Source organism: Spermophilus citellus (genome assembly GCF_964194105.1).
Source record: "Spermophilus citellus genome assembly, chromosome: 4".
Lineage (NCBI taxonomy): Eukaryota > Metazoa > Chordata > Mammalia > Rodentia > Sciuridae > Spermophilus > Spermophilus citellus.
The window spans coordinates 186,459,878-186,472,079 of record NC_138185.1 but is presented as its reverse complement, the minus strand read 5'-3'; the positions used below and the strand labels follow the sequence as shown (position 1 = coordinate 186,472,079).

At 37.3% G+C, this 12,202-nt stretch overlaps 1 protein-coding gene across 8 annotated transcripts in view; it reads right to left on the bottom strand.

Moving 5' to 3' along the window:
• PRKD1 (protein kinase D1) overlaps positions 1 to 12,202 on the bottom strand; it is a 335,410-nt gene that overhangs the window by 21,691 nt on the left and 301,517 nt on the right. The gene's annotated exons all lie outside the window — the stretch shown is intronic.

Genomic DNA, 12,202 nt, shown 5'->3' with positions numbered 1-12,202 from the left:
TCTATGCTAAATTCCAACTTCCAGCACAGTGAATCGCTAATTAGGTTTTAATTAGAATACCATACTGAGAAATCTGCAATTTCTTCGGATCATCTCCAATATTAAGCGTACTGTCCTAAAAAGGCATACTAGGCCACCTCTACACAACTGGTAAAAATTCAATGTAGAAAAGATGAAATTCACACATGGAGTGCATCTGACTGTGCTGCAGTCTTAGCCAAAACCTTTTGAAGTTGCTATGCTCCTGGAGGTGTCAGAGAAGCTCTTATACATAGTGAGTATTCTTATGTACAGAGCAAAAAAGTTATGATTGAAGCTTGCTTTGTCTACAAAACCACGCTACATGCTAGTCCTGCCCAGTTCTTGGGCATTTCATAAACAGCTCCACAATAAAGATATGGTGAGTAATGGTAGGCTTCATTTTGCTTACCTGATAATAATCACATATATCAAGTAAAATTACACTTTCAACAATGCTTAAATCGGAGAGTTATTCTACGTCCTAACAAAACCCTTTGGCCATTTGACATTTATTTATTTATACAAAGTGCATGACAACAACAAAAAAATCGTAATATTACAAAACAATTGTATGTTCCAGTTACATTTCAATGAGGAAATAAACAAGTTTCATTATAAACAAAAATTATCTACCCCCACAAAATCAGGATCTAACTTAAATAACAGAGCTGAACAGAGGGAAAAAAAAATTCATTGGGTGATAACAATTTTATATAAAATGAAATTTTTACTACTTAAAACTTGAAATGGCTCACTAGAAACCTCACAGATGGGTTCTGGAGACCAGAGGCTATGGTTGAATCCACTTGTAAAGAACTTCATGTATTGCTGGATACAGAGCTGGGCTATGCTTGGGGTAAGCTCCCATGTTAATAAAGTCTCTCTATGGGGGCTATTTTGATCTTTGCCATAGACATTTGATGAGTCTTTTTGATTCTAATGTCTTGGAGCCTGCTTATGTGGCATAATGTGGTTAAAGAATTTATTAATGTGGTCTGAGCAGATGCTTACACAACCATCTAAAAGCCTTTCACCTCTCAAGGGCTAGAATCATTCTTGAAATTGCTGTACTGTAAACTAGTCAAATCTGACTACTTCCCATAGACAAGGCCTCCAGGGTTGTTCTATCGTGGTCAGAGAAAAGGCCTATGGAGAGGGGTTGGGATTCACAAAGCTCACACTAACTACTCTTTTTTTCTGACTTCCTACAAATAACACTAGATAGGCAATTGGCTTTGAGTATTGTGGGTACCAGATTCGTAAGTGGGAGACTAATATAACCATCTAGAATACACTTATATTTGATATGTGGATTGTTCATACAGAAAACTTCCCCAATGTTGTCATAGTCCCTATTTATTATATCCCCTTTCCTGGCAGAGGAACCACACTCACTTGACAAATCACTGGCCTTCAAATGTCCAAGGCCTCAGCTGTCCTCTCTTAAACTAATGGTCACAGCAGAAACTTTAAGATTGCATGAGAGTTCTGCTGAGGTTCTGACTCTCCTGGGACAAACCACTAAGAGAGGGAGATGTGCCAAGAGCACCTTCCTCTTTGAGTATCTTCCCAATTGATTTTTTTTTGAGAGAGAGACAGAGAGAGAGAGAGAGAGAGAGAGAGAGAGAGAGAGAGAGAGAGAGAGAGAGAGAGAGAGAATTTTTTTTAATATTTATTATTTAGTTTTCAGCGGACACAACATCTTTGTTTGTATGTGGTGCTGAGGATCAAACCATGCCAAGCGAGCGCGCTACCGCTTGAGCCACATCCCCAGCCCCCCCACTGATTCTTACTTCTATTTAATCCAACTTTAAGCACTTAGGCAGTGTTCTGGGGAGACTGGCTTCCTTATATGACCAAGGCTTTTATGTCTGAGTAGGGTGCAAGTACAATGAATAGGAAAGGGGCAGACTAAAAGAAACAGACAGCAAGGCTGAGGGTCTCCTGTGTATGGGCAGAGGGAAGGCTAAGGCACAGTAACCTTGAAGGCCCAGAGAGGGCAGGAGAGGAAGGGAACTGTTCTGTAACTGGGTAGCCTACTGCTTCTGCTAACCTCATCTGAGACTCCGAAGGCTGGAGGAGAAAGGAGTCTGCACATGACCTGGAAGATCCCCTGAATAGATCCCCTGAATATATTTGTAACATCACTCCTCATGTTTCTCTTCTTATATTTCTCTTAGTACGTGAGTTATTAGAAGTGCTGAAGTCTTTTACTCATTATATTCTTTTTTTTCCCTTTTCCCCACACCATAACATAACTTGAGCAAGCCCTATAACAGATGGTAAAACTTTAACATATGTTTTCTAATTGGAGAATTCCCAGAATATTTTAGGCCAAAACAACAGGAAAGATTTACGAAGGTGTTCGCTAGCACCTATTTTGTGATATATTCATTGTAATCTTTGCAGGACTTCACAAATGTCTTCTAATGCATCTGTATGAAGGAAAATTTTGCTATTTTCTGATATTGGACTTTGAGTGTGGTTAGGTATATAGATTAAAGAAGAAACAACATAATTCAATGAAAGCATCTGACTAAAGGCCATGTATAAACAACTGGAAAAGTTTTACAAAAGTTCACATGCTCACTGCACTGGCCACTGCTCTTTTACAAAAGTCTTTGTGCTTTACAGGTTTCCTAAAGAATACATTGAGTGACAGCTGAAAAATTTTCCAACAGCAAAATGGCTTTGCTATTTTTGAATGGTTGGGTATATAATAAATTGTTATTTAAAGTATGATATATACCTGAGACAGAGGCATCACAGAGATTATTTTTTTTTGCATTGAACCAAATGTCCAAACTTTTTATATCTGACAATTAAAAAAAAGAAAAGAGGGTACAAAGAATCATGTCTTATTTATCTAAATTCCCCATGCTATTCTGATAAGGAGTATTTCTTTAACCTAGAGAACAGACTTTTTGAAGACTTAAAATCGGAAGAGAATCAAGCTATATTTTTTCTATTTTCATATATAATTTATGATGTTATTTTTTAATATCTTAAGAACAATTTTAAGATAAGTCTAAACCAATGTGGTCCGTGTGATTTTATCATACTTTTAATTTTTTCACATAAAATAGGAAATAGCTTTTTAGTCTTTTCTTCCTAATGTCCAAAGTGAATTTTAAAATGGCAGGAAGATCGCAATATCAACTATGGCACAGTTATGTGTGAAAAAGAATTTTTGCTAAATTCTCAGGCTTACCTCAGGAATTCAGATAATAAATTTTGTAGCAGTGCAAGCTTCTACAGGACTCTTTGACCATCTGTTTGTTGCATTTAAGTAATTTCATTTTCAGGAAATGAAACATTTGGTCAAGGAAAGGAAAGAATAGTGCACATTCACACATAACAGATTGATGACATATCCATGGGGTGAATAGAAGTTGCTTCAAGTCTGGGACAAAATATCACTCGGAGATCAAAACAAAAATTTTTGTGATACAAGTCACCTAGAAAATTCTTAAATGGAAACTAGTCACTAGGTGCAAAGACTTTTATAAAAAATATTTTGTTTAAAAAATAATAAACTAATATTAATCTTTTAGTTTATGTGTACATTTTAGCTTATATTTTGGATTCATGTTAAACAATATGCTTTAATATCAATGTATAAGTAGTAATTTCCTTAATACTAATAGAGTTGCTTTATTATAAATCTGGAGTTGAGAATTTATTCTATAAAGTTAGATGTTATAAATTTGCTTTATGTTTCCAGTCTTTGTTTCACCTTCAATTTTTAGGATTATTCTACTCAAATTTAAGAGAGATGAGAAAAAGAAAAATTAGATTCGACCTTGCTTTTCAAGATTTTTTTTTAGGAGTAAAACAGCTTTCATATGAGAACTTCTAACTACTCTTCTATTAAATGACTGAATGAGGTAGCTCACATTGAGACAGGGAAAACAGAACAGAGAAAAGTCTAGTATCTAAATTCTAAATGGCAAACAGCAGAAGGAAGACTGTTCCATTGCATAGCAATGTAGGTGGAGTATGAAATGTCCTCTTCGAAGGTATAGTACTAGAGCAATAACTTTGTTTATTCTCATTCCTGTCAGTTTCCCAGGATTGAGAAAAGAGCATGCCATCATATACATTTTCTAATTACAATCTTTCACAATTTCTACTTCATTTAATGGTCCTAGAAATCACACTCACCTAATGCTTTATGAAAGAGAAATAGCCAATAATTCCCTGGTAAATGGCTTAAAAGTCTTCTTTAGAGAGCATATATGATTATACAATATTTTTTTGTTAAAAATGATGCTCAATTGATATGGTAAACTCCCCTGAAATCAGAATCTTATATTTACCTGTGTTTTGTTATGTTCATTTAAATGAAAAATGTCCAGCAATGAATCAGTGTCTCTCTATATAAACTTATTCTTCCAATGTTTCCTCTTTTGGTGACTGATGACCCATCCAGCTCAGAGAGCTGAGAGTCATCCTAAACATGTACTTCTTCACTTGAACAATAATCATTCTCTAAAGTGGTTGGAGTCAACCTCCTTAATCTCTCTCATCCCTGCCTCCTCCTCATGATTATGCCTTAGTTTGAGACCTTAAGTCTTTCCCAAGGACCTGCTACTGCTTTCCAACTGACCTCCTTTCTTAGGTTTTGTTCTCCAATGCATTCTTCCAAAGGTTATCACTCTGATCTTCCCAAAGTGATTCTGATCACACCATCAAGCTTCCAGCCCACATGTGAATCACCACCACCTTCAGGATAAGGTGTTTCCCTTCAGCAAGGCACATGAAACCCTACACGATCAGCTGCTTCTCTTCCTCCCACTTGAATATTTCTCCAACCTCTTCCTCTCCTCTTCCACATATCCAGCCTTCTCTGTTGACTTACTGAAATATTTTCACAACAAGCCACACATAATCTTTCTATTTTTTGAGGCATACTGTTTCCATAACCTGACCCACCCATGGGTTGGTTTGAATATCTGGTTGGAGGCAACTTTCATTGACTCTTTAGAGCCTGACTTGGATCTCTCCATTTCCAGAGCCTTCAGTGCAATCTTCTTTTATAACTTTTATCTTTATTGGCGAGTCTATTTCTCTTACCTATAAAACTACAAGCACCTTAGTGCCTGTACTTTAATTAACTGTGTTCCTAGTCTAGTGCCTGATACACATTAAAGACATCATAAGTTTGATACATTTTATAGAAAGATAAAGAAAACCTCTATCTCCTTATTAAGTGAATAATAATCTTTAATATTTAAATGCCTTTATTTCAGATATGCTAATATATATCTGACATATTTAGCCACAGTTTGCAACAAATGTGATAGTGACAGTCTCTCTTCAGAAAAAAATAAAATATATGACTTTTTCATTATGACTTCAGTCTCAGGATTCTGATAATAGATAAATGATCATAAGTAACAATTTTTATGATCAATATCAATGATCTGTGTTATAGTTTAGATTTGAATTGCCTCACAAAGACTCCTGTGTTTATGGCTTGGTCTCTAAAGGAGCAATGTTCAGAGGTGGGGCTTTTGGGAAGTGATTGGATCATGAAGAATCTGACCTTCTCTGCGGGATAATAATTTGATGACATTATTGAGAGGTGGTAGAAGGTGTAGGAGTTGAGATATAGTTGTATGGTGGATCCTTGAGGGCATACCCTTGGAGAGTATATGTTATCCTTGGTCTCTTCCTTACTCCCTTTTTGTTTTCTTGGCTGCCATGAGCTGAGAAGCTTTCCTCCACCATGCCCTTTCACCATGATGTTCTGACTCACCTCAGGATAAGAGCAACAGAACCAGCAGATTATGGACTAAAACCTCTGAAGCTGAGTCAGGATAAGTTTTCTGTAAGTTGTATGTTAGGTATTTTGGTCAAGTGACAAAAAGCTGACTAATACAATATAGCTGTGAATATCATATGCCACCATTGATATGAGTTACAAAATGATTTCCCTTAGTGTCAAGGACAGGATAGTTTTCTTTACTTTCCAGGTATAACCTCTTGAAGACACCAGATTTGTCCACTGTTTTTGAAAATGTTAAACATCTTTGATAGAAAGAAAACCAGGATCTTCCCCCTATCTAGGTGATCTGTATTTATTTTACACTTAGTTCTTAATAAGGAGAAACCATATCAAATCATTCTCAAGGCAACGAGAGAGCAGGAAGGCAGTATCCCTTCTAAATTACACCCTTCCCATCATGCTAATTCTCCCTATGTGATTTGTGAAAATCTTCCCACAATTTCATTATTTTCCTGAGGACGAGAAATCAAGATTTGAAAATGGGCTGTTCACACAATAATGAACACTGTACCCTCTGCCCCTTAGGAAAGGGCTTTCAACTTCCTTGTTTTCTTTGGGTTTTCAGTTTAGAAACAGGCGTATCTATAGGGATGGTCCCAAATCCTGCAGCATGATTTCAGGAGCAAGACCTCTGGAGGTAGGCTTTCTGAGTTTGAATTCCAGCTCCTGACTTTCTGGTAGTTATCCAGACTCTCTGAGGATAATAATATGCCTAACAGTCAAGAATTATCATTTAACATATAAAAAATACTTGGAATTTTACCTGGTACATAGTAAGGGTTAGGGATTATTATTATTATTGGGCAAATCTCCTGGCATTTTAAAAGGATCTAGACCCAATTTCTTGCTTCACTTGGGTCACTGAAAGTTTATGGTGAGTGCACGGAAGAAAACATTCTTTGGCCTTTCGCCTGACGGAGACTACACCAGATTAAGTACAACCTACCACAAACATGTACAGCCTCATTTGTCATGCCCCATTTTTCTCCTTGCTGTTTGTGTGCACTTATTAAAAACAACACACATTTATTATCTTACAGATGTAGGTCACAAGTCTGGTGAACTCAGCTGTTTTCTCTGATATGGTTTTCCTAAGCAGATATCAAGCTGTTGGCAAGCTGTTCTCTTATTTGTAGGCTCTGAGGGAGAATTTGCTTCCAAGATCATTTAGATTGCTGATATAATCCAGTTATTTGGACTGCAGAGATGAATTCCCTGTTTCCTGGCTGGCTGTGAGTGAAGGGACTCTTTCAGCTCCCTGACACTGCCTGAATTCCTTGTCATGTTGCCCATCCATCTTCTGCCCAGCTACTGTGTGCTGAGTCCTTGAATTTCAAAACTCCCATGGCTTCTTCCAGCAGGAAAAAGAGATCTGCTTTTAAGGAGTCATAGGATTAGATTAGACTTACCTGGAAAATGCCAGCTCATTTTTTAATTTTAAGATCTATATCCTGAATTACATCTGCAAAGTCCCTTTGCCACCTACGATAACATATTTATTGGTTCTGTGGACTAGATATGTATATCTGTGGGGCACCATACATACCACAGCATACAAAGCCTCCATTATTTGGTCTGTCTACCACATCCCTCAATTCTAGAACAAGAATAAGAGATTTTTTTTTGCTTTTTGGAACTGAAGGAAAGAGTCAAAAAACACTTGTAATAAAATTTATTATTTATATTACTTATTTATAAGTGAACATATTCTAATCTACTCAAAAATCAAGTGAAAAAAATGTAAAGAAGTCCATATACATATCACCTAACTTCAATGATTATCAGTATTTTACCAATGCTGACACATTTAGTTTTTCATTCTCCGTTTTTTGTTTGTTTGTTTGTTTCAATATATCTTTGATTGGAAGAAAATACCTATTTAGGAAGATTAAAAATGCAGATTCAGCTTGACATGACTATAGCCACATTGAGTTGTAAAGGCCAGGCTTACTCCAGATTAACACTATTCAGAGTTTCCTGCATTTTTCCCCAGTATATTATGAGTAGAACAAACCATCAAAACGGTATGGAGCCTTACAACTGGACCCTTATGCCAGAAATGTACCTGACTCTTTGATATTAGCTTAAGATAAACCAGGTATATTCTGGCTTAGATGAAGTCTCTTTTGACCTAACAAATCATGTTAATCAGCTTTGTGTCATGTGACTAAAATACCTCACAAAAACACCAAAAAGAAAAAAAAATTAATTTTGGCTTATAGTTTTAGAGGTTTTAGTCTAAGGTCAGATAACTCCTTTGCAGAAACATCGTGGTAGAAAGGCATGGCAGAGAAAGGCTGCTCAGCTCATGGCAGCCAGGAAGTGGAGAAAAGGAGTGGGGGGGGGAGGGAGAGAGAGAGGAAGTGCTAGAGAGCATGAGTGCCTGAGAGCGAGATGCCAGAGAGACAATAAGTCCTTCCAGGTCATGCCCCTAGTGACCTACTTCCTCCAACAAGTTCCCACCGCCCAGTAGTCCATTCTGCCACCAATGGATTAATCCACTGTTGAAGTCAGAGCCTCATCACTTCCCCAAAGCCCCATCTCTGAACACAGTGGACTTTGAGGGCCTTTTCAGATCCAAACCACTCACCATTCCCCTCCTTCTGACACAAAATGCAGGAATTTACTTGATTTTGCTGCCACCCAGGATTAAATTGCCATCAGTAACCTCCGCTTTGCAAAAAACAATATGTGTTCTGCACAATCTTGGATCTTTCTCTTTTCTTTGGTCTCAAGGCATTGGGTCTGGTTCTTACATAGTGGATTGTTCTGAAATAACTGGTGAGATGGCCAGGAAATGGAAAAGGGAAAGAAAATATGCAAGGAGGAAATCTTGGGGACAGCCATCTATCTTTGTATGGGGAGGGGTGGCCTGTATGTTAAATTCTGGTAAGTAAGCAATGGGAGATCCCAAGATCAATGGATTTAGAGCACTGTGGTAAGAAAGGGTGGCATCTTACCACTACATTGGGGTGGCGTTTCTGTGAGCAGTTCCATTGGCTCCCAATGCCCACATAGCTGTGAGTGAAAGGATAATGAAATTAGAAGCACAGTTATAACGTGAAAGAGATCTTTATCTCTCTACCTTTCACTTAGCCTTTAACCTGGTTAAAAAAGTAGAAACTGAGATGCCAAGTTTGAAACCCTAGATTGCTACTCTGTGTGGCTGGGGAAAAGAACTGGAAGAGAAAACAGGTGCAAGCTATTATCTTTTATCTTGAGATCAGATGGGATGCAAAGAAATGAAATCCTTGGGAGAAGGGTAGTGTGGAAGAGGCAGAGATTGAAATGATAGAGGATAAGGGATCTGTTGCCTATGAGCCTTGCTTTTTCTCTCCATCATTATTGCAATTTAAAGCAAGGGCACAAAATATTCAGATGCAGGAGGTGGATACTTTTGTTCAGGAAAGTACAACTATTCAGGATTATACTGCTATAGAATTGCTACATAGTGCAAAAACTTTTAAACAACTGCCCTATGAGAATCTGAATGCCTGGATGGTATGACTCTGGGACACAGAAAGAAATTGCATTTCTCTGGGGAAAGTGAAGCTGAGAAAATGAGTACTATTATCACTTACCCAGTCCTTAGGTGGCACCTAAATAATGACCACCATATCCAAGGAAATCATTCCCTTCTAGATTATATCATTTTAGGAATGAGAGCCGCATGGCCAAATGAACAGCATCTGTCAGGAGAAGGATCCCCAAGGAAAAGCACTGAGGAAGCCCAGGGTTTTCTGCATGAACTGAACATGCAATAAGCCATTTACACGCAGGTCCTTCAAGGACCTGACCAAACCATTTTAATAGCCAGAATGAAATAAAAACTTATACCTCCACCTTGAGAATGAAATAGCCCTTCTCCCTTCCTCCTAAACTCAACTGTCAGGATGTTTATGATGTTTACTGCTGACCAGGGAGAGACTGAATGTGGTAGGGACAGGGCTCTGTCACAAATCCTGATACAAAATAAGGACAGATAAAAATGAAAGAGAAAAAAGAATTAAGAAACTAATTAAAATAACAACAACAACAACAACAACAAAAACCTGATGGGGCATGATTTGCTTTGTACCAGCAACTTCAGTGAAAAGCTAAATCACCTAATGCATCTCAGTATCCTTAGGGATGGAACTTAAGCCTAAGTAACAGTTCCATCCTTTCTCCTCTGCTCACCCTACAGGGGAGGGTGAGGAATTTCTGTGCTCCTGTTTTGTAGGTTATTTAGGTGGACACACCCCTCACTCCCCATGATGAGGGGCAGGGGTACAGTTGCACCACAATAAGGTCTACAGAGTATGTCCAGAGACTCACCCGGAACTCACTATTTACTGGTTCTTTATAAACAAAGGGAAGACAATTAATCCATATTTGATGCTAAGTTCTCTCATTCCTGAAAATATTCTAGGGATGGATATTCCACTAGGAAAGACTTATACCAGTCAAGATACTGGTAGTAAAGGTGGTATGGAGGAGGGAGACACCAAGGGACCTTGTCAGCCTTGCCACCTCTAGTCAGGTAGTAAGTACCAAGCATTAGCTCTGTTAGACTCATGGCACCAAGTAGGGACTTGTAAAGGTAAATCTGTGCCATCCAATAAAGTAGAAATACAGATAGCAAGTAACCATATAGAAAGATGCTCCACATCATACAGCATCAGAGAAATGGGAATAAAACACTAAGATGCTACTACATACTGATTAGAACTGCCTAAATCCTGAACACTGATAACATACATTGTCATGCTGGCGTGGGCATGCAAAAACAGGAGCTCTCATTCAATGTTGCTGAAAAATGCAAAATGAAGCAGCCACTTTGGAAGATACTTCTGTACTTCATATATATATATATATTTTTACTATATGATCCGGCAATCACACTATTTGGTATTTACTCAAAGGTATTAGAAATTTACGTTCACAGAAAAGCCTGCATTTGAAGGCTTAAAACAAGCTTATTCATAATTGCCAAAACTTGGGAGCAACCAAGATGTCCTTCTGTAGATGAATATATAAATTCTGGTACATCCAGACAATGGAATATTATTCAGCCCTGAAAAGAAATGAGCTACCAAGCCATGAAAAGACATGGAAGAAACCTAAACATCTATTACTAAATGGAAAAATGCAATCTGAAAAAAATACATATGGTGTAATTTCAATATGTGATACTCTGGAAAAGGCAAAACCATGAACACAGTAAAAATTTCTGTGGTTGCCTGCATTTGGGAAAGAGGGAAGGATGAATAAGTGAAGCACAGAGGACTTCTAGGGCAGTGAAAATACTCTGTATGATAGACACTACAATGATGGATACATGTTATTACACATGTTTAAATCCACTCAATTTATAGTCAAAGCAAATCTAATGCAAACTATGGATTTATGGTGATTATGTCAGTTGTAACAAATGGTCCACTCTGGTGGAAGATACTTATTAAGTGAGGAGGTTAAGGCAGCAGGTATTTGGAAATTCTCTGTTCCTGCTAACCTTAAACTGCTTTTAGAAAAATAGTCTTTAAAAATTCTCTACAATTAAAACTGACCCAAACAACAAAAACTAGATGTCTTCAGTCTATCATCTGAGATCATACTCAGGGGTATGGTTGGCAGTAACATTTGTATATGATTGAATTTTGCTGAAACTTTAATTTTGGGGGGAGACAAGGAAAATGAGATTTTTATCACAAAACTCAAGAAAGCCCCTCACCCAGCAAGGATCTTGTACACATGACAGTACACACCCCCTAACACCAAAACAAGGCTAGAATTTAAAGAGGAATTTTGGCAAATAGATGTAATATTTGAGAAGCAGCAGCAAAGCCTACAAAGACAGAAATTAAGGAGCTCTCATTCAATGTTGCTGAAAATGCAAAATGAAGCAGCCACTTTGGAAGATACTTCTGTACTTCATATATATATATATATATATATATATATATATATATATATATATATATATATATATTACTATATGATCCAGCAATCACACTATTTGGTATTTTTAAAAACCAGTTTTAGTAAACATTCCATCCATGAACTATGCCCCTCTTTTATTCATGCCAATACTGGGTTTGTGTTTAGGGGAAAGAGAGGAAAGAAAGCATGGCTTGTTTTAATAAATAAATAAGACTTTATACAATACCAAGCTATTTTATCCTAAATAAAATGGAAAATCAATCAAATACCTTTTTTATATTTTATACTGGATGCACAGAAATGAATGCACATGGTTTATTTTCTGTTCACCTACCTGGCTGGAGACATGAACACATAAGTCCAAAGTGTAATTTTTAATAAATTGTATCACTGTAGACCAACTTCTATATTTAGAAGTCAGCCAGCACTCCAGAAAGCAAAACATTCTATTACCAGGTTAAACTCTCT